Source organism: Apostichopus japonicus, chromosome 12, assembly GCF_037975245.1.
Source record: "Apostichopus japonicus isolate 1M-3 chromosome 12, ASM3797524v1, whole genome shotgun sequence".
Lineage (NCBI taxonomy): Eukaryota > Metazoa > Echinodermata > Holothuroidea > Aspidochirotida > Stichopodidae > Apostichopus > Apostichopus japonicus.
This window is the reverse complement of record NC_092572.1, coordinates 24869796-24890605: the sequence shown is the minus strand read 5'-3', so window position 1 is coordinate 24890605 and position 20810 is coordinate 24869796. Positions and strand designations below refer to the sequence as shown.

At 39.3% G+C, this 20810-nt stretch overlaps 1 protein-coding gene across 1 annotated transcript in view; it reads right to left on the bottom strand.

Annotated features, from left to right (window-relative positions):
* LOC139977604 (uncharacterized) overlaps positions 1-5659 on the bottom strand; it is a 40237-nt gene extending 34578 nt beyond the window's left edge. The window contains exon 1 of the mRNA XM_071987017.1: positions 3970-5659. The gene's annotated coding sequence lies outside the window, so the exon portion shown is untranslated. The remainder of the gene's footprint in view (positions 1-3969) is intronic.
* Between the last annotated feature and the right edge of the window lie 15151 nt (positions 5660-20810).

The window sequence follows — 20810 nt, the reverse complement described above, 5'->3', positions numbered from 1 at the left end:
ATTGTTACAGTTTTGTTTTCTTCCATATAACAATTGAATTTTCAGATGTGCGCACTCGCAACCCGATTTCAAGAAAACTATATGGTATTGAACAATCATTTATGAAATACTGTATAAAGCTCACCTTATACAAGCAAAACGGAGTTAATAGCGCTAACAGTTGTTTCATATGGGAGTAAAGGTACTGGTGTGATCCGAGAGAAGAAGCTTAGTAAATTCCTTAGCCAATAAGGAATGGTACCTAATTAAACTATCACCTTGGCGATTATGGATATAATTGAAATTGGAACTGTGTTAGTAAGGTTAGTGATTACTAATTTTTCTTAATTTTTTTTAATAGGTTTATTAGATTAATCCCCAACGTCTATGAAAATGTTAAATCACATCTACATACAGTTAAATGTGCTGGACGCTTCCATGGTAATGCAGACGGTCTCTCCCGACGACCATGTTCGGATGATTGCCAACATTGTACGAGAACAGAAACCGGTGATATTGATCGAGACGGACCAATGGAGTTCAAGACCCACAAGTGGAAACGGGAAGAAAAGACAGATCAACGTTATGGCTGCGACAGAAGTAACGGGACCGTGGACGGGGAAACCAAGGAAACAAAACAAGTCGCTGCAGTTTCTTCAAGTACCCCGGCCCTGGTTACAGAAATGGACCAATCAAGACCTGAAAGCTGAACAACTTAAAGATCTAGAACTACGAAAGATGTTAACTTGGAAAGAAAACAAAGTTGATCGTCCTTCGTGGGAAGAAGTGTCAGCTGAAGGGAAAGAACTGAAAGCGTATTGGGCTCAGTGGGACAGATTGGAAGTTCGACAAGGTCTTCTATGTAGAAGATAGGAGAACCACGCAGGGGATTGCATCACGTGGCAGTTCATAGTCCCCCGAAGTCTACAAGAAGAAGTTATACAGTTACTTCATGACAACCCAACTTCCGGACACCTTGGAGTAAGAAGGACAATGTATAGAGTTCAGGAAAGATATTACTGGAATAACTGGAGACGAAAGGTAGAACGATGGTGTAAGATGTGTAAGGTAAGTTGTTCAAGAAAAGGCCCGACGAAAGGGAAAGCAAAATTACAGACCTATCGGGTTGGAATCCCAATTGAAAGAATAGCAATCGATATCTTGGGACCGTTACCACTGACAGACAGAAACAACAAATACATCATGGTGGTTGCCGACTACTTCACCAAGTGGGTGGAAGCTTTCCCGTTGAAAGACCAAAGTGCGGAAACGGTTGCTGACGCCCTGGTGACAGACTTTGTGAGTCGTTTTGGCGTTCCGAAGCAAATTCATACTGATCAAGGGAGGAACTTCGAGTCCAACCTCTTTAAAGAACTATGTCAACTGCTAGGAGTGGACAAGACTAGAACAACACCGTACCACCCGCAGAGTGACGGCATGGTAGAACGATTCAACCGTACCTTGGAAGAAATGTTATCGAAAGTCGTCGACAGCGATCAGAAAAATTGGGACAAATGCATTCCGTTAGTGATGATGGCATACCGTTCCTCTATCCACGAATCCACTGGACATTCTCCGTCGGAAATGATGCTTGGACGTGAAATTCCTTTACCCGTTGACCACATCATCGACAGGGGTGAACTAAATACTGAAAAAAACACTCCACAGCTATGCCCAAGACCCTGAAGACAGACTGAGGATAATCCACGAGAGTGCTAGAGAAAAATTGCAGATCGCGGGCGAGAGACAAAAGAAAAGTTATAACCGAAATGTCAAAGACTGGTGTTACAAGAAAGGTGACGTTGTCATGTTACAGACAACCCAGAGACGCAAGGGACTTAGCCCAAAACTACAACCGAAGTGGACAGGACCCTTCCTCATCACAGACCAGTTGAGCGATGTGACGTACAGAATAAGGAAAAGTAAAAAGAGCAAGGCAATTGTGGTCCACCACAATCGTCTCAAGCTATATCCAGGCGAGATTCCAATCGATATTAGCAAGATGACCCACAAGCAGAATTTAAAGACTCTAGTGAATGTTGCAGTTCAAACCGACCAGAACCCTAAGTTGAGAATCAGAAAACCTGTACTGGTAAAGAGAGATAGGCACAGAGACAGTCAAGATAAAAGATGCGAGAGAGGAAAATTCAAGGTCACAAGAAGATCACGTACACCAAGACGGTCAAGTCGTCTGCGTCGAATACCTTCCTGGCTCCAAGACTGTATTAGAACAGACAAGATTACATTCCATTAATCAAATTGAATCTTTTCCTTTTTCCTTTCAGATACAAACACTGACTGATACAGCATGGAGCGCAAGGACGAGACAGAGTAGAGCGATGGAGGACTAGAGAGGTGCAAAGAATACCGCTGCAGAATCTGTAGACAAAGGCAGTCCAGTGCGGCAGATTTAAAATCACATTTCCAGAAGGAGCACAGTAGGAAGAGATTCCATTGCGAAACCTGCGCGTACCAGAGTGACCGAAAGACAGATGTACAAAGACACTCCGATGCCAAGCATCGAAAGTTAGAGCCGAAGGCTAAAGGGAAGAAGGACCATCGCAACGATGAAAACAAAGACTACGGCAAAGAGCCACCCAAGGTACAAAGGGTGACATCTGTGTATGCGCCAGCCCTGGAGGACCTACTGGGGTCACCACTGTCCTCCTTATCAAGACCCCCAACACCGCAGGCTGCAAAAGGAATTCCGACCCCAGAGAGCCCAGTACACCGCCACAAATCTCCAAGCAAGACCAGCGTGATTCCCACTTTAATACCGGAAAGACCTGGCCCAGACCCTCGACTGTTCCGTGGGGAGACGTCGGACCCTGGGATGCGAGTCAGTGAGTGGAGGGAGAAAAGTAAGGTGCTCCCATGCAGCGCAACGCAGGTGGAATGGAAGGTGAGAAGGTTTGAAACCGGGGTTAGACTAACAACACTGACGGAGACGGCAATCCATCCAGATGGGACGGTGTTCCGAGCAACCAAGGAGACTGCAGAGGGGCCGGCCAACTGAAGTAAACGTGGTGGAGAATATTAGCTCTTAGTTTTATACTTTTACTTACATTATTTTGTATTTCTTTCAAGTTGTATATGTAAAAGAGTTCTTAAAGATGTAAGCTTAATTCGTAAATGCGTGGTAGCATTTGTCTTTTATAAGAGGGGGGTAGTGTAACGGAAATGTATCCCTTTTAGTAAATTGTTATTATAATATTATCGTTGTAGAATGAGCGTTCCCTCGGTTCTACCCGTCGATGGCCTCTCTCTAAAGATATGTGTAGAGCTTTTGCGAGTTGCAGGTGGGGACAGCCAATGAAAATCCTACCCCTGTTTTGTTTGTAAACTTTGCTGAATCAGCAGCCGAATTTGAGATGTTTCCCCTTGTTAGTGGTAGCGCAGTTTGTTTTATTAGTTTGAGCTCACCACGCTCAAAAAGTATTCCGAGATTGGCCTCTGACAGAGAGAGATCCGAGAGAACGCCTATTTTCTGTAAGCTGCGACCACTTAATAACCTTTTAACCTCCATTGGTATCATATAATTGTCCCCTGGGGGGATATATATATTTACACATTGTAATTACTTAAAATCTGTTCATTTTGTCAATAGGGACCCAAGTATTGACAAATAGGTATTGAAATGAGGTTTTAAATTTTATATTTTTTTTTATAATTAAGCTAATTAGATATGTAAATATGCAAATAAGGTTATGATACAAACAATGTACTTTTTTTGCCCATTTGAAATTATTTTGATGAAATTTGCTGGACTTTTGATAGTTTGATGAGTTCAAGACATGTTATTTCATAAGTAAAATATAATTTGATGTTTGAATGTGAGGAATATGACTGATTTCCCCCCCCCCCCCCCCTCCAAACAAACAAATGTATTCTGTAATACAATGGTAGCCACGCGTAACGGTAAGTCTATATATACCAATTGCGCTACATACACAATACATAGTACATATAGTGTGCAACTATGCGGCTTACCGTATCAGAATTTCAGAATTTCATCATCAGAATCTTCTTCTCCAACGGCTGGATGGTCAAATTGCCCATAAAAAGAAGGTCTAACGCCTCTGAGACGTATTTAGCCATGATAATATGTGCTAAATAGTTACCGTTTCAATTACGTGAGTGATTGCATTGACCCTAACGACGCGAAGCATATCAACTGTGGCTGACCGAAATTCTATACCGTAGAAATGCTCGAGTTGAATTGCTATGGATTACTTACCAAGTGGAGGCGCTATTGCTAAATGGTTTCTATGTAGCCCAGCTTTTCAGTGTGGCGCTTCTGGAGAGCTAAAAATCTACTCTGTAGGGTGAGGCATTCTGGAGAAATAATTTGGGAATATGGTCCGTGTTTTGGCCCTAATTTAGACCGAAAATATGTATTTTTTGACATATTTTCTCCAAATGTAGAGCCATCTCTCTACATATGCCTGTGAGGCTCCTGATTTGATTCCTTGTATGTCTTAGCTAGTTGTATGAGATAGGGTCAGTTGACTGACATTTTTCATTGTTCTCAACATTTTTTTGAAAAAAAGGTCAAAACGACCGGTTCTTTGAATGTAAACAAATCTTTGAAGACGAAAAAAAAAAAAAAGTCCATGTGACCCCCTCGGAAAAATGTTGTTTATTGATGCAGGCTGTCTTATGTGCAAAATAAAGCTTTGGGAAGCTCTCTAGTGTATTCCTATCTCGAATAATGATTCTCTAAAAAAATGGTCCACACATGGACCATCCGAATATTTATTCTATCACACGATTATGTGCTTGGCATGACTCCTAGGTTTAATTGTTTGTCATTGGAAGGTAAAATCGGGTATCTTTGGGGTGACGGGGGATATTGTTCGCACACCTAGGGAATTCCAATAAAACTATCGGTGCGCTAAGTGCATTTAAGTAGCAAGAAACTAGGTGTATTTTTAAGACGTCATATTTGTTGTCACATTCCATAGGGGGTTCGATAATTGTAATTTCGACTTCACTAGGAGGCTCACAAGCGCTATACCGTGTGTTTCATGTGGGCGTTTGTATTATATATATCTTTTATGTTTTCTTAAGCAAAGCAAGTAGTGAGAAAGACTAGTGCCAACAAACGCTAGTATTGTCCTTCATCTGTAAATACATTTACCCACGTACTGGTTGGGTTGTGATCTCGAAAAGATATATTTTATTTAGTAATATAAACTGGTTAAGTCTTTAAGCCTGTTGTTGAGTACGTACCAATAAAATATCTTGTATGCCTCCACGAGTTAGTGTAACTGCGTAAGTGCGTAACTGCGTAACTGCGTAAGTGCGTAAGTGCGTAACTGCGTAAGTGCGCAACTGCGTAACTGCGTAAGTGCGTAACTGCGTAAGTGCGTAAATGCGTAAGTGCGTAGTTGCGTAACTGGGTAACTACCTAACTCCGTAACTTCCTAAATGCGTAACTGTGTTACTGCTTAAGTGTACAGACAGTTCCTGTTATCCTGTACCATTTCTATTAACTGCTTATCTGTAAAGTATGTCAATGCCATAATCTGTGGTAAATTCATGTGCCAGTGAATCAAAGATCAACATAATAAATCAATAAATAAGCGATCAACCAGTCATCAACCTCTTCTCCGATTTTTTTTTGTCTTGATATGTGTTGAAGATTTTTATTTGTTCAAGCAGCTGGACTTCGGGGACACTGGTCAACGTTACACTATTTTACTTGATCATTGATGTGTAAGCCTAGATGCAAATAAAATTGGCCCTGTTTCGAACACATCAATTATTATATCATACAAGTTACTGAAACTATAAAATATTGTTACAGAAATTTGCTCTAAAGGTCTAGCACAGTTCCCTTTGTTAAATTGTTCTATTTTTGACTGAGCTTTGCACTGAGCTCAGGCTATGCAGTTTTTTTTTTTTTTTTACTTTGATGTCCCCGTCTCAGGCTCCAGTGTTCCAAATGTATTTGGCGCCCTTGCGTCGTTTTTTTGTCAGCTGACCTTTCTTTTAGATCAGAGGAAAGGCACCGCGTTTCACAGCGCCTACAGTGCAGACAGTATAACAAAAAGTCGCGTCGGCCGTCAAAACTCTAAAAGGGGGTCACCGTGCTTAGCTATGTGAGCTACATGGTAAACTTGTTGTTTTAGTGAGAAGACCAAAAGTTCTGAAAGTAGTCGGTCAGCGCTAAGTTGGAATCATTTACTCAATACAGCCCATGCACGTGTGAACTTTTTATGTGCATATTTTAATAAAAGTGATATTTGTGTGAGGAATCTTAAATTTATGTATCATTGCGTTTCCTGGTTCTGCCTGGTTGACTGGTTTCGGTGACTCACCATCGGTCGGAACGATCCAAGACATTTCACTTGCTAATGCTTTTTCTTTCTTTTCTTTTGTGTGTTACGGTAAAACGTTAAGATAATTAAGAAATCTGAAAAGCTACGTTGAAGCCATTTGTATCTGTCAATGCTTGATTGACCATGTAAGTGAAGTAAAGTTAACCAACGTTAAAAGATTTGTTAGTCTATGAACACCATAGATAATACTAAAGTTTCTTCAGAAGTACTTGTGGTATTAAACTAACATTGAACAAGGCTGAAACATTATTCTAGCTCAGAATTCAATTCGGTATTTTGGGGAGGACTGACGTACAAGTACGTAAAAGTAACATGAGGCTGAAGCTCGTTCTACCCCTATTTTGTGTATTTAAGACTCCCCCCGAATACTAAGTTTTCTATTTAAGTCGCAACGACCGCGAGATACAGCCCAGCTCGCAGGTTGCGAGGAACAGCCCAGTTCGCACGGATTTGCGAGATACAGCACAGCTCGCGGGGACAACCCTATATTCCGACGTCTCTATGTTCCGACGTCTCTATGTTCCGACGTCTCTATGTTCCGAGACGTCGGAACATAGAGAGTCGGAACATAGAGAAGTCGGAACATAGAGACGTCGGAACATAGAGACGACGGAACATCTATAGAGACGTCGGAACATAGAGACGTCGGAACATAGGGACGTCGGAACATAAAGATGTAACCCAGCTCGTAAGTAGCGACATATTGATCAGCTCGCAGGAATTGCGACATTTATGGTTCGCTAGCAGATTATGAGGAATTGTCAGAAATCGCAGAGGCTGCGAATGTTGGTCTGCACTTGTATTTTTTGTACTGCTTTTCTTCCAATAGTATAGTACATGGTTTAAGCTATTTATTCTGCTGAAAGGTTTATTGCTATCATTCAACTCATTTTTAAAGTGTTTCATATTTCTTTGGAGGGTTAATTGATGTATATCCTCAACACTATAGCAAAAGAATTGGGTACTTTTTTTAACAACTTTTTAGAGCTTACTTGAACTTTGGATCATTTATCGAGACTCTGGTTTCCGACTTGACTATACAAGGAATTCGCTCGGCGTTACAACATACCTTCGAATATGTCTGTCAGCGATGAGAAATCCCAATCCTCGAGTTTTTCTTTCACATCTAATATTCGCGTGAATAAACTGAGCTGTGCTGTAATGCGGGAACAAGACACACTCACGTATATAAATTAACCATTGTGGCAATGTTGGCCGGGGCTTTCCTTTAAGTAAGCAGGGCCCCAGAATTGAGGGCGCAGTGCTTAAATATTCCAGTTATGTAGAGTAGATAGATAAGAAAATACAAAAGTAATGCAAAATTGGAGACAGGTAAGTATCGTGCAGTACCTCGTAAATACTCAAACTTGAAAGTTCTGCAGCAAAACCAAGGAAATATGTACTATATTTGTTTTTGTTAGGCTGTAAACGTAATAAGTGTTTGTATTTGGGCATGTCATAGAACGTTTCATGCATGAACTGTCTGCAATACTCGATAGTGAAAAGAAAATGCGATCATAGAACAGGTAAGAACAGAGAAACGTCAAGTATTCATTATCGTTCTCTTATTTGCTAAATATTCTACCGTGTTGGAGGCGTTTCACGCAATGTACGAAGTTGGATTGGTATAATTGCAAGCATAGTGTATGTTAATGCCGTAGGAAGCCTTATAGTGTAGAACTATAGACATTTCAATCTTGTGTAAATATTGACTATTTATATAAGTACTTAGGGTAACGACCGTGAAGCTCTCCCGATTGGAAAGCACAGTGTGAAAAGTGACATAAAGTTTATTATACCTTAATTTAATGGTACATGTTGAAGGTGGCGTACTTCATTGCCGACTAACAATGGATTCAACAATCTTACCGGTATTTCAATTATCATATACACAGTTATATGGCATTCTTCACTTATAGTTTTCTGTGGCGTAAATGTAATCCCTTCTGTCATTACATTTATATTAAGTATATTTTTATATCAGCAGCAGGATGGACCAGTAGATCAGTTCATTCGGATAAAAACTGATACTACCATTTTGATTAAATTCGTAAAAAACAAAGAAACAAATATATATATTTAAATAATGATATAGATATGATATTATTGACACGATATTTGGATTCTATCACGGAACAGACTGAACAACAGGGTGGTGTGGCAGTTTTGATGATAGGTGATACAAATAAAATATGTATTATAACATGGTAGAGCCTATCGCCATAAATGAATATTCAAATCAGCTAAATAGTAACTATACAACTAGCACACGTGATGTAAATATTTGTAACTCATCACGTATGACCGCAAGGGCGTAGGAACGGGGGCTGGGGGAGGCGCCAGCCCCCCAGTGAAAAATACGGCGGGTGGAAGTATCATTCCGCCCCCCCCCCCCCCCGCTTCGCAAGTCTGGAACCCCTTTTTCATTTCCAAATGAGAAATCTCATTTGGAGCACCAAATTGCATCTAAGGCCAGGTGAAAATTCAAAATTATTTACAAAATGGAGTGGGTGTTGAAGTGTGCTATATTGCACCAAATTGCATCTGAGGCCACCTGGAAATATATATTTAAGGGAAACCAAACTAATGAGTGTATATTGAACGTTTTGTATACTGCACGAGGAGTTCCAGCAATTTCCGGACATTGTTATATAGTAATAAACAAATTTAGACAAGTAGAAATTAATGAACATGAAGGATAAAAGGAATACCGCATCTTACATGAGACAGGATTATTCATACTCATACCGAATTAAGGAAGGTGTTCAACAATTGCATACTACAGAAATCAATTTTATTATACTCACCGTTGTATTTGATTATCGGTTCGAGATGACACAATATTAATATAACATTTCTTGTATTTGAGACAAAGAAAAAAGTAGGATCGTTGGAAATCCTGGCTTAAAAACTTAACTCGAATCTGCTTCATTTTTGTTTTCCTTTAACTTGCACCTGTAAACGATCGCTTAAAATATTCCAACAAACACAAAGTTTCGGACAAAATCATTCAAATCTAGGTTCTTTGAAAAAAGATAGGATAATATCAGGAAATAAAGGGATACTAATTGATGAAAAACTTTAATGAGTTAACGCTAAAACGCTAAAAGCTAAAAGCTTACGCTAAAACCCCAACTAAGCAATCTAGAGAGTGAATCATTTCCCTCTCTACTGAGGACTCTTGTATTGGCTATTACTCAACAAACAAATATTACATTGTTAGCTTTTATTCAACGTTACACCAGGCTGCAAGGACTTCCAAACGTTACAGAGGTGTGAATGATGTTGTTTGATATATGGAGACACCTTTACAACACCCGAGGCAAAGGAAAATGATAGTAAGATAAGAAAAAAATTAAATATGTGATTTGTTTCTCGATGCTCCATGATACATATGAAATTGGATGGACAGAAATGTCATAGCTATTTTGGCAATGGAAGGGGACTACATGATGACATCACCCCTGTTGCAGGTGATGCTTCATGGTACATACGGGGTTGGATGGAAAGAAAAAAACACTGCCCTCCTTTTATCAATTTTTTGAACCCTACTTAGTTCCATAATAGCTCACCACAGTGGCGGAGATTTCTTGTCAGAAGTGGGGGGGGGGGGGGGGTTGCAAGCCATTGATGAAATAAAAAGTCATAACTGCTGGCTCACTATCTAAGTGGAGCGCCACCATAAGTTGGCGCGAAGGGCACAAGAATTTTTTGGCAAATATTGCCTCCCAGATTGCAGTAAATGGCACTGCCCAGGCCTTGAAAAGCTGCATTTAACCAGGGGCGTATGCAGGATTTTCTAACCCGGGGGGAGCGTATTACTATCTAAGCGGAGCACCACCATTGGTTGGCGCGCATCGTACAAGCAAATTTCTGGTTTTGGTACCCCAAGATTACCGAAAATGGCACTTCTCGGGCTTAAAACTGACCAACCATATGTACACTTTGTCTGAGAACCAAGTTTTTTCCAACTACATTTTTTCTCATCTATAACCTTTTTGAAGATTGTCACCAGTCACAAATCATGTTCGACTTCATCACATATCCTGTGGATCATTGCTTTTGTAGGTGATTCTTTATCGCCACCCACAATATCCGTCAGCCCCACTGTTCAGAATTTGAAAATTCACAATTCTCGTGAATAAATTCACTTCAAAACATTTTGTTACGTTGGAATGCGAGTGGTCTCGATAATTAATTTTTAACGAGACACAAGCCTGGGTTCGTTTCCGTAAAGAACACAGACAAATTGACGAGTCTAGAGATTTTAAATGAGAACGTAAACTATATTGAACAATGGATTTCGAACCAACAACAACAAGTGGTAATTACAAATATATAGAAAATTACTCACAAACTTAACAAGATAGGATACACTTTAAAACACGCTGGTCTCTTCCAACGGCGATATCCCTCAGCGGCCACGACCTTGATGACGACGATTCTCGGTCCGTTGTACCGCGAAATTCACTGGTCCTCGACGAAGTTTCTCGCGATTCCAGAAACAGCAGTCACCTTCTTTCCGGCGATGCTCCAAAATAGAAGACGGACTTCCAGCCACAATAGAGTGAAGCACAAGTCGAACTTCTCGCCGACTAAATATTACCAGAGTCAGTCCAAAATCAGCTTTATAGCCACTAACTCCTGGAGTAACGAACTTCCTCAACGGAGACAGAAATTCTTCACCTTCTCCGAAATAAACACTGGAAAACTCTACTTTCACAGCAAAGTCCTCTTCAAACTTCTGAATGGAAGTGTAGAATCAATCTTGGTATCGATATCTCAATCTCTCAGAAACTACTGGTAGTTGAGCACTGACGATATATAGTAGAATGGTATAATATGTGTCGTCGCTTGTATTCGTTCAGAAACTCTCCGATCTGGGCGGGTTTATATACGATTCGCCATGTCAAGAATCATCTAGATCTCTCTCGATACACCTGAGTAACAACGCGACCCGGTTTCTCTATTCTTGGAAGTCCTTTGCATCGCTCGCGAATATTCCAGAGAATCCACGAAGATGTGTACAGCTTACACGCGATCTCACGTAAACCGACGTTAACCCGAGACCAGCGCGTCATCATGAGGAATATACTAGAACAATCGTGTATTATAACATTCTGACACGGTAACCCGACTTAATTTCTCAAATACTGATTTATCACGTAGGCAATTTTAAAGACTTTCTATATAATAACATTAGGTTCCTCACTAGCAGTAACTAGCGTTAGGCTACACTGGGCCCTCGTAACAATACCCATAATGTTGCACAAAATATCATCTATGGACATTCGATATAGAAAAACCTCCTTCAAATCCTAACAGACGGGTCAAAATTGCACGAGTATGATGAAGTGTGATGAAGAATGTTGGTTAGGGAATTTTCGAAAATTCAGACGGCTACTAAAAATTTCGTTGAAGGAAATAAAAATATACCAGATATTCCGAAACCGAACACTACACACATCGACAGTTTTGAGCATGGGCGCAGATTAGTCTTGGATAATGGTGGGGACGCGTGTCTGTTTTATGACACTATCTAAGCGGAGCGCGACCATGGGTTCGCGAGTAGCGTGCGGTTTTTTGGGGCAAATATACCTCCCAGATCGCCGGAAATAACACTTTCCAGACCTAATGATGCTCCTAAACCTCCTTAAGTTTTAGATCTCATGGCTTAGAAATTTAGTTTGGAGAAATACATGGGCGTCTGCAGAAAGAAAATCAGGGGACAAATAATCCAAGTAGACTTTTGTATACTTTGGGTCTGGGGTCCTCTCCCAGAAAACAGATATAGACTGCCGCAAATGCGATTTCCATCCTATATTTAACAACTATGGATAAAATACAATAAAATGAGAACTGCTGCATGTCATTTGCACAGGGGAACTTGAAATGCAGCTATTGGTCAAGACAAATTGGTGGGGACAAGGTATATCATGTCCCCACTACTGAAAGAGTTGGTGGGGACGCGTCCCGCTGTCCTCACCAGGATCTGCGCCCATGGTTTGGAGGCTGTTTATCGTGGAACGCCATTTTTATGCTCACTGATCATGATATGATGTGATATCTGCTGTTTGCTTTACAAATTCAAATAATTATGTCACTGTTCCTCTTTCTCTTCCCGTTTTCTTGCCGTATTTTCTACTCCATCCTGTCTCCTTTTCTCTCTTTCTTCTTTTTCTTTTCCTTCCTTCACCTCGTTGAAGTTGGCAAGTGTATACAGTTCCAAAGCTATTCAACAGCAACAAACGTTATTTTGTGTATGTCTGTTGTGGGGTGAAGTTAGCGCTTTGAGCTACAAGTTCCAATGCGCAAGGTGGGGAAAGGGGCTAGAAATAATGTGTGGGTCAATTCTAACTCGGTTTTCGGTCGTTAATTGTTGATGTAGCCTACCAGGTAAAAGGTTGAAATGACTTTAACAATTTCAAATTTAATAATTTGAATTATTATGCCATTTGGAGGACATAACATAGGCTATAACAGAACATTACTGGCAAAAACTAGGGGGGTTGATTGTGTGGGCCAACCCCCCTCTTCAAAAAGTGGGGGGTTAAACCCCCCCAACCCCCCCCCCCCCCCTGTTTCTCCGCCACTGGCTCACCATTATGTACTTTGTCTACTTGATCATACCATTTGTAGTTTAAAGCAAACAACTAAATTACTCACTTGAAGTTGTGCCAATTTGACCTTATCAATATTGTCTTAGACAGTTGTTTTAAGTATTATTTAATTCTACAACACCGCCCTCTTTTAGTAAGACTGCTGAATAATAATGACGAGAATGCTATGTTATATTCTTTAAATGTCAACTTTTAAAGCATGAAACAACTTACACACTCAAAACATATGCTTTAATGAAATTATCAACGCGAATATTAAAAATTTGACTTGATAACTTTAAGTTTGTTTTGAGCATTTTGGTTTGCCTTATTTCAACCCTCCATACAGTAGACAAGGGCTCAATGTTTCACAGTACTACCATAAACTGAATATGTATTTCAACAGGTGCAGTTTGGGCAAAGATATAGAAAAAGAGAGAGGGAGAGAGGGGGTGTAGAGAGTGGCAGGAGGAGCATATCAAGGATAGATCGTCTCTATAACACATCCTTGTATTCCATGTATAACTTACAACCCTCCTTTCTGTGTAATCAAAAATGTTGCAAACTCCTTGTTATATCTTCTGTAAAGATCTTTTGTCCGTTTTTAGATTGAAAATCAAACAATCTGTGGAATATAATTTCCCTCCTAGCCCCAAGAATCCAATCATGTAATAATGAATGTAAAAATGCATCCATCTGATCTCATTTAGCACATGTTTTGCCTTTCTCTAAGGACACCGTAAGTAGTTTACTGATTTGGCTTCTTGTTGAGGGAGAGGCAAGGGCGGCGGAACCGGGGGGGGGGGGGGGCACAGGGGGCACGTGCCCCCCCACTTTTCCTCAGGTTAAAAATATGCCCTTTTTCTACATAAAAATTGAGGTGTCTCAAGTTAGCAAGAGGCCAGGGAACCAGAATGAACACTCGGGAAGGGCATTTCCGGCCATCTGAGGGGTTTGTAAAACCAAAAATTTTATTGTACGCTCCGCGCCACCCGATGGTGGCGCTCCGCTCAGATAGTCGTGCATACAACTTTGCAAATCCTGGCTACGCCCCTGAATTTTCTGTGGGTCAAATCCAAAGCTATCTCGACTGGAAAAAAATTGTTAAGATATTAACAGGAAATAAACTCTTATTCGGAAGATTCCTACATTAGCAACTAGCATGATTTCACCTCATTTTGTCTCAAAAGAAAACTTGTTCCTTGTTTCCTAATTTGCACATTGGACATTGCAGTGCTAGTATGCATATTTTCCTTGAAGGGGGGGGGGGGGGGCGTTGATGGAGTGATGTGTATATACGCATATAAGATAATACAATAAGAGTTATAAAGGGTACTAAATATAAGGCTGCATCAGTCCAATCGAATTTCTGCAAAGTGCCCTTTGATGTCGGTGCCCCCCCCCCCCAGATTAAAAGTGCTTTCGCCGCCCTTGGCCGGAGAGGTCAGCAGAGAGATCAAAAGCACCGATGAATACATGAAACATTGGATGGATCTCAAACCTTGAGTTTGATTACCCATAATGCACTCAAGAAACCATATTGTTTGCCTGAAGTCATTTGAGTTAATCAAGAGTGAAAGTTGGAAAATATTTTAAACACAATATCTCAAGAATGCAGTCTTGTATCTCATGTGTGGTGTCTTATTATTGTGATATTGAACCCTATCATGGAGCGCCTGCATGTAACTGAAAGTATTTTGCTAGCACCGCACTCATTTTACTCCAAGACTCCCAACCCCGTCACCCTACAGTGGCGGATTGGCCACACGGGTATTTGGGCAATGCCCGGTGGGCCCGTGTTCCAGTGGGCCAGTGGGCCGGTGGGCTGTGGAGCCTGATAAAAATTACAGCCAATTTTCACTTTAGTTAATAGAATAAAGACGAGCTGTTCAGAAATATATTTGTAACTGGGAATCAGCTCATGAAATCACCATGTTAGTTAGTCCTATTAGTTCGTAACAAAATAACATGCTATTTGCAACCCGTCCGTACTAATATTTTTACGACGAGATATACAAGTACGGTGACCAATGAATTCTGACACATACATAGCATGGCAGAGAATACGGATTTTATTAATCTGCACCTCGAACTCCAGAAAAGGAAGTAAAATAAGGTAAAATCTTATTAGATGATTTGGATGTCGCTCAGTAGCTAATTCCTGAGAGATTATGTATGAATAAAAATGACTCACATACAGCAGGGTGCTTGGTTATCAAGATTAGACGAATGTTAGTCGTCGACGAACATCTTAAGGAGTATATGTTGATGTCTGTAGAAAAAAAAGGATCTTGGCCAAACTTGACACTAAAAATATCATTGATGACGTGGCTGCCAGAAGCAGCAAACTGCGTAGGCTCCTACTATCGTAGACATGACAAGTGCTCGTGTTATTGAAAATATATGTTTTAGTGGATTTTATTTAGGTTTATTCCATTTTTTGTTGTCACAAAATGCTTGAAAAACTAATTAAAATCTAGTCTAATACATATATTTTAGTCTACTTTTGCTTACGTTTTAACTAAGTTTCATCAAATGTTGCTTCTGGAAATTTATTTTTTGGTCTTTTTTAAAAGATTAATGTAACCTACAAAACTGAGAAATATCGCACCGTTTTGCATCTAGGCATTCCTTAGCTTAAAAAAACCCTCCCCTTAGACCCCTCCCCCAGGACGGCGATCACTATGTAAGTAAAAAATCAATGAATAATGGGCCGGTCTAAATGAAAAATGCCTGGGCCGGTTTTAACACTCAGTCCGCCTCCATTGATATTACTCATTCTATAGTTCGTTTATTTCGTTCTGAAGAAAAATATAATTATTCGATATAAGTTTTGATCCAATCAAGTTGTAACCTATGACGTACTCTCATATACTTATAAACCAACAAACCCTTACAATACAGACTATACATAATTACTCCAGGGTTGTCGCAATAAAGTCTACACTGATTACAGTTTCGCTCTGGAAATTTTTTAAGAGCAAGATTTGTTTTATCACTGAATTACTTGGCGAAAACTATGTTATTTATTACCAGAATGTATTGCAGTATCATAAAATTTTGTTTGACAATACAAAGTTCAATTATCGTCAAAGGATAACACTTGTCTGTGTGCAAGTCAGTTGCATAGAAAAGGAGGTAAGGGATAGGAATACCACAATGAAATGTCAAGCACCTCAGCCTAGAACTGAGATTCTCTAAACAAGTTTACTTTAGGTTCAGTGTTTTACAATTTAGGTCGGAAGTCAGACGGTCATATGGAACGTGTATGTCGTATTTAATGAATACGCATGTCCATTTGTGTCAACATAATATTCCGATGTGATATACTTGTGTAGTGTTTGAAGTTGTACTACACAAATGTTCTTCAAATGATGCACCCTTTTGCAACTAAAATCCTTTACCCAAAACCCCCACCCCACCCCAGAAAAAAATCTCAAAAGTAAGGGAATAGAAATGTTGTTGTATTACATGATGTTTTTAATCTCTACGATTTACTTGAAGCAGCTTTTTGCGTCCTTTTCTATAACTTTCTTAACCTCATTGATTCCACGATGTCATAGCGACATACATAACTAGCTTATCTATTCAAATCCAACTTCAAATGGTGGAATGAAAGTCGAAAAAATGTACAACTTTTAACGATTTTTTAAAATATTTTCCGTTAGGGTCGCAATGAACCCCGCCTATATTATGAATATTTAAATTCTATGAGCGACATGTTAATAGCCTCTCGCTGTAGATCGCGGGAAATTTGAGCTGTGCAAGTGACTTTCAAGTTGAATTTTTATTTGCTATGCTTGGCGAACTGATTACGTAATACACAGACAAACATTCCAGTCTAATAACCTTGAAAGGTAAAGAAGTGGGCAGTGGCGAAAAATGAACGGCAGTCTTATTAAAGGGCGGATTTTCACATTACTATAGAGCGGATTTTCAAAGGATCTATTTTAAGCCCCGGCTCATAAATAAACATGTTAGCTAATCACTGATTGGTTGATTTCAAACTAGTGGATTTGGGGAACTGTACGTGATCAATTTTAAATGAGGATTTCGTAGGGAGACACTTTACTCCTTATCTGCAGAAGTCCGTAATTACTCGCCAATTAACGCTCTTGACAGGGGAATAAACTTGGCTTATTTCTTAGTTTGCTCTTTTGTGATGAATACATGTAAATACTCGACGGATATGTATACAAGTGGGAAAACGGCGACAACATGTAAGAAGCTGCTTTAAGTGGTTAAATATTCATACTGTTCGGATATTTAGTTCATACTCCATTCAATATTCCTTACTGACATGATATTCAACATATATATAAACATCTGAGAACTGTTATTAACATAACATTATAGTTAGAACAATGTACATTACTTACTCTTCGAGAAATAAATTGATCAGTTCATGCATGAAAAGATTTATTTGTTTACAGAAAGATATTTTACAATTTACGATTTTACAACGGGTGGATTAAAGGTGACAATCCATGTTTTCGCCGACATGTGTAAGTGTTGTATTTATGACAACCCAGAAATTAAGAGGAGAAAAAGCGAGTGATCATTCTTTCATCATAACACTTCGTCCCGGCAGTAGCCAAGTCTTTCTCCTATGTCACTAGCAGCAACAAGTCTAAAACTCACACTATCTACTATATGGCTATAAACTCAACGTATATTACATGTGAAACATTTCACAGATTATTGTTTCTTGTCTGCTTATAACTGCAATTCAAAGTTCATTTTATTGTGTGCTATCGATTGATAGCAATATTTACTTTTGTTTTTCAAGTTTAAAGATTATTTGTTGTGTGGATGGTTGAAGATATGATTAGCTGTGTACAGAGACTTTAGTTATCGTAAAGGGAAAAGGCGATGTAGTATAATAAGACTAAATGAATGCACGGATTCTACTAACGTTCCGAGATAAAATTACAATGGAAGGATCGGACCTCAATTACACATCATACAGGCCATCGAAACTTGAGCCCTGGAGTGGATGATATGACAAGAATATGATAAGAATGAAACAAAACATCATCGAATATCAATATTCATGCACATACTTCATAACCGTTAATCGCATCATTCCCAACTGTTACGACAAACAAGCTCTGAATTTAGTGTTAAAAGTGTGGCGCTTTTCATCTAAACTGTGTTAATAGCTTTCGTACAGATGTACATATACTGGTGAGTTGCATCACGGCAACGCTATGATTGCAATGTAGCGCTGATGAGTAAATATTTAACCAAAGAAAAGACTTACAGATGTTAGTAGCAATTATGTTCATATCAATAACATAATCCTTGTGTATGGACTCAGTATAAGAAGGGGTCGGGGGGGGGGGAGTGTAGTGGTAAATCTTTGGTCCAACATAACTTATTAAGGAACCATCTTTTCAATCGTTAAAATGTTATATACCTCTTCTTTAATATATATATATATATATATATATATATATATATATATATATATATATATATATATATATATATATATATATATATATATATATATATATGTATACATATATATATGTCAGGGTTCTGCCCAGGGTGGATTAAGTGCCGGCAGGACTATCTAAGCGGAGCGCCACCATCGGTTGGCGCGGAGCGTACAAGAAAATTTTGGGTTTTGGAAACCCCCCAGATGGCCGGAAACGGCCCTTCCCGAGTATTCTGAGCCACATGTAGACAGCTTTGAAATGAGATCTCATGTCTGGAATTTTTCATAATTAATGAAAAAAGTTAGGACAAATATCTGGAGCACCAGAGTACAGACCAGCCGGTGGTGCCTATTAAATAAATGATTAACTCAATGCTAAATACTGTTTCCATGTTCTTGTAGAAAACGTAAACTCCGCAAAATACAATTAGTTGTGATTTTGTAGTTACGTGAGATCCGTTATAACCGCCGAGGTGGTTAGGCTATTTGCTATACACTTAACTATGGTAGGATATTATTTTTTCGGTATTTTTGGAAATGCTAGAAAATACTTTCTTTTCCCCCCGCTTAACACCAGATGTGGTCTTACGGTATATTCATAAATGGATGCAATAGAGCTTTGTTTACATGACATTAGTTGCATTTAGTACGATATGCAAGTTTGGCGTGAATTTTTCGAAAGTGCTTTGCTCGATCTTTCGTAAAATTTGAAAGGTGTATCCTACCACCTTTCCGTACACAATTGGTACACAATTGATTTTCAGTTTTTTTTTCTCTATACGGTCAAGTGAATAAGTTGTACATTGAGTATAAACTCATCGCGAATGCAAAAAACGATGTGGGGATTTCCAGCAGACAAATGTTTTCTTTGCGGGATTACTGAGTCAGTTGAAGGGAATCCCGCACCTTAGTGGGAACACTGAACTGAAGTCAAATTCATACGAAAGAAAACGTTTACTAACCAACATACAATACAAATATAAAAGAACGTGGAATGGCAATATTGTTCAAAACATTTCCCGCGAGGCTGATTTATTACAGCAACCTTCCCGCGCTGGGCCGTGGGTGTCCGTGTGACACGTATACCCTGAAGCTTGCGAAATAGCCATTGTAAGTGGGTTGGGGACACATCATTACTCGTTGGTATTGTGACTAAAATTGAGAGCACGCTCTCTGAACATTTTCCTTTTGTTTCTGAAACTTTTCTTGTGAAATTTTACTCTTTTTTTTTTATAGATGTACTTATTTGTCCTTTGTGTTTTTTGTTTTTGTTTTTCGTCCCGTTTTTTTTTCTATTTTTTTTTTTTTTGTCCGATTTTTTTTTTCGCCAACCGGGCTGGATTTCCCGCGTGCATCGCGGATTTCCCGCGAACCTGGTTAGGACGGTTCGCAAGGTTTTCCAGCCCTTGTCACTCGTGCCTAATGCAATATGATGTAAATTCACCCGCTACGAAGGTTAACGGCCATATGTGTACTAGCTAGCAGGATATAGTGCCTGTGTCTCGCGCGATAAAAATAGATATAAATGAAACTATCAAAAGTACGATCGGGAGTTGGAAACGGAAAACAGTCATTGGTCTGGAATGCGGAACTCTGGTAATTTTTACTAAGTATGACACTGTGATGTGTTGGATATTTTGAACAGTTATGAACTGGATTTTCCCTAGTCTCAAACAGATTGTTTCTGTACGTGCGACCCTCCGGCTATGGAGCTGTTTTTTGGAGTTCCTATCGAAAATAAGTGCCGGTCGGAAAAGTCACTCAGGCAGATTGTGGCGGTCGGTAATTCAGCGTGCTGGTCGGGCCCGACCGGCGCCGACCGGCAGCGGCAGAACCCTGATATATATATATATATATATATATATATATATATATATATATATATATATATATATATATATATATATATATATATATATATATATATATATAATGTATTTTTCTTGTCCAAAGCCTACTGGTTAGGGTGTCTGCCATATAAAGCGGGAGGCCTGGGTTCGAATCCCGGTGAAGGCTGGGAGTTTTATCACTGTTCTTGATTTTCCAACTCACTACGATTTCAATTATATATATATATATATATATATATATTTAAATATTAATGAGGTGGAATACCTTAGAGCATAAAAAAATTGTGGGTAGAAAGCAATAAAATCAATTTAATACCAGTAGCATATTTATGAAACAGATTTTATAGGGAAGCTCTGAGTCATGCATATATTATATTTATATGTTAATATGCATGTGTGTTTGTATGGGCTTATGTATGTGCGTATGCATGTATGTTTTTCTTTGTATGTACAATTTCTGTCACCCCTACCCTTGTCTTTGGATTGATGCCCCTTGTGCCAGCTGTTGATGACTATACATACTGTAAAATTATGATATTAAAATATACTCAGTACACAGTTTTCATCATATGCAGTCTTATATCCTAAAGTAAAC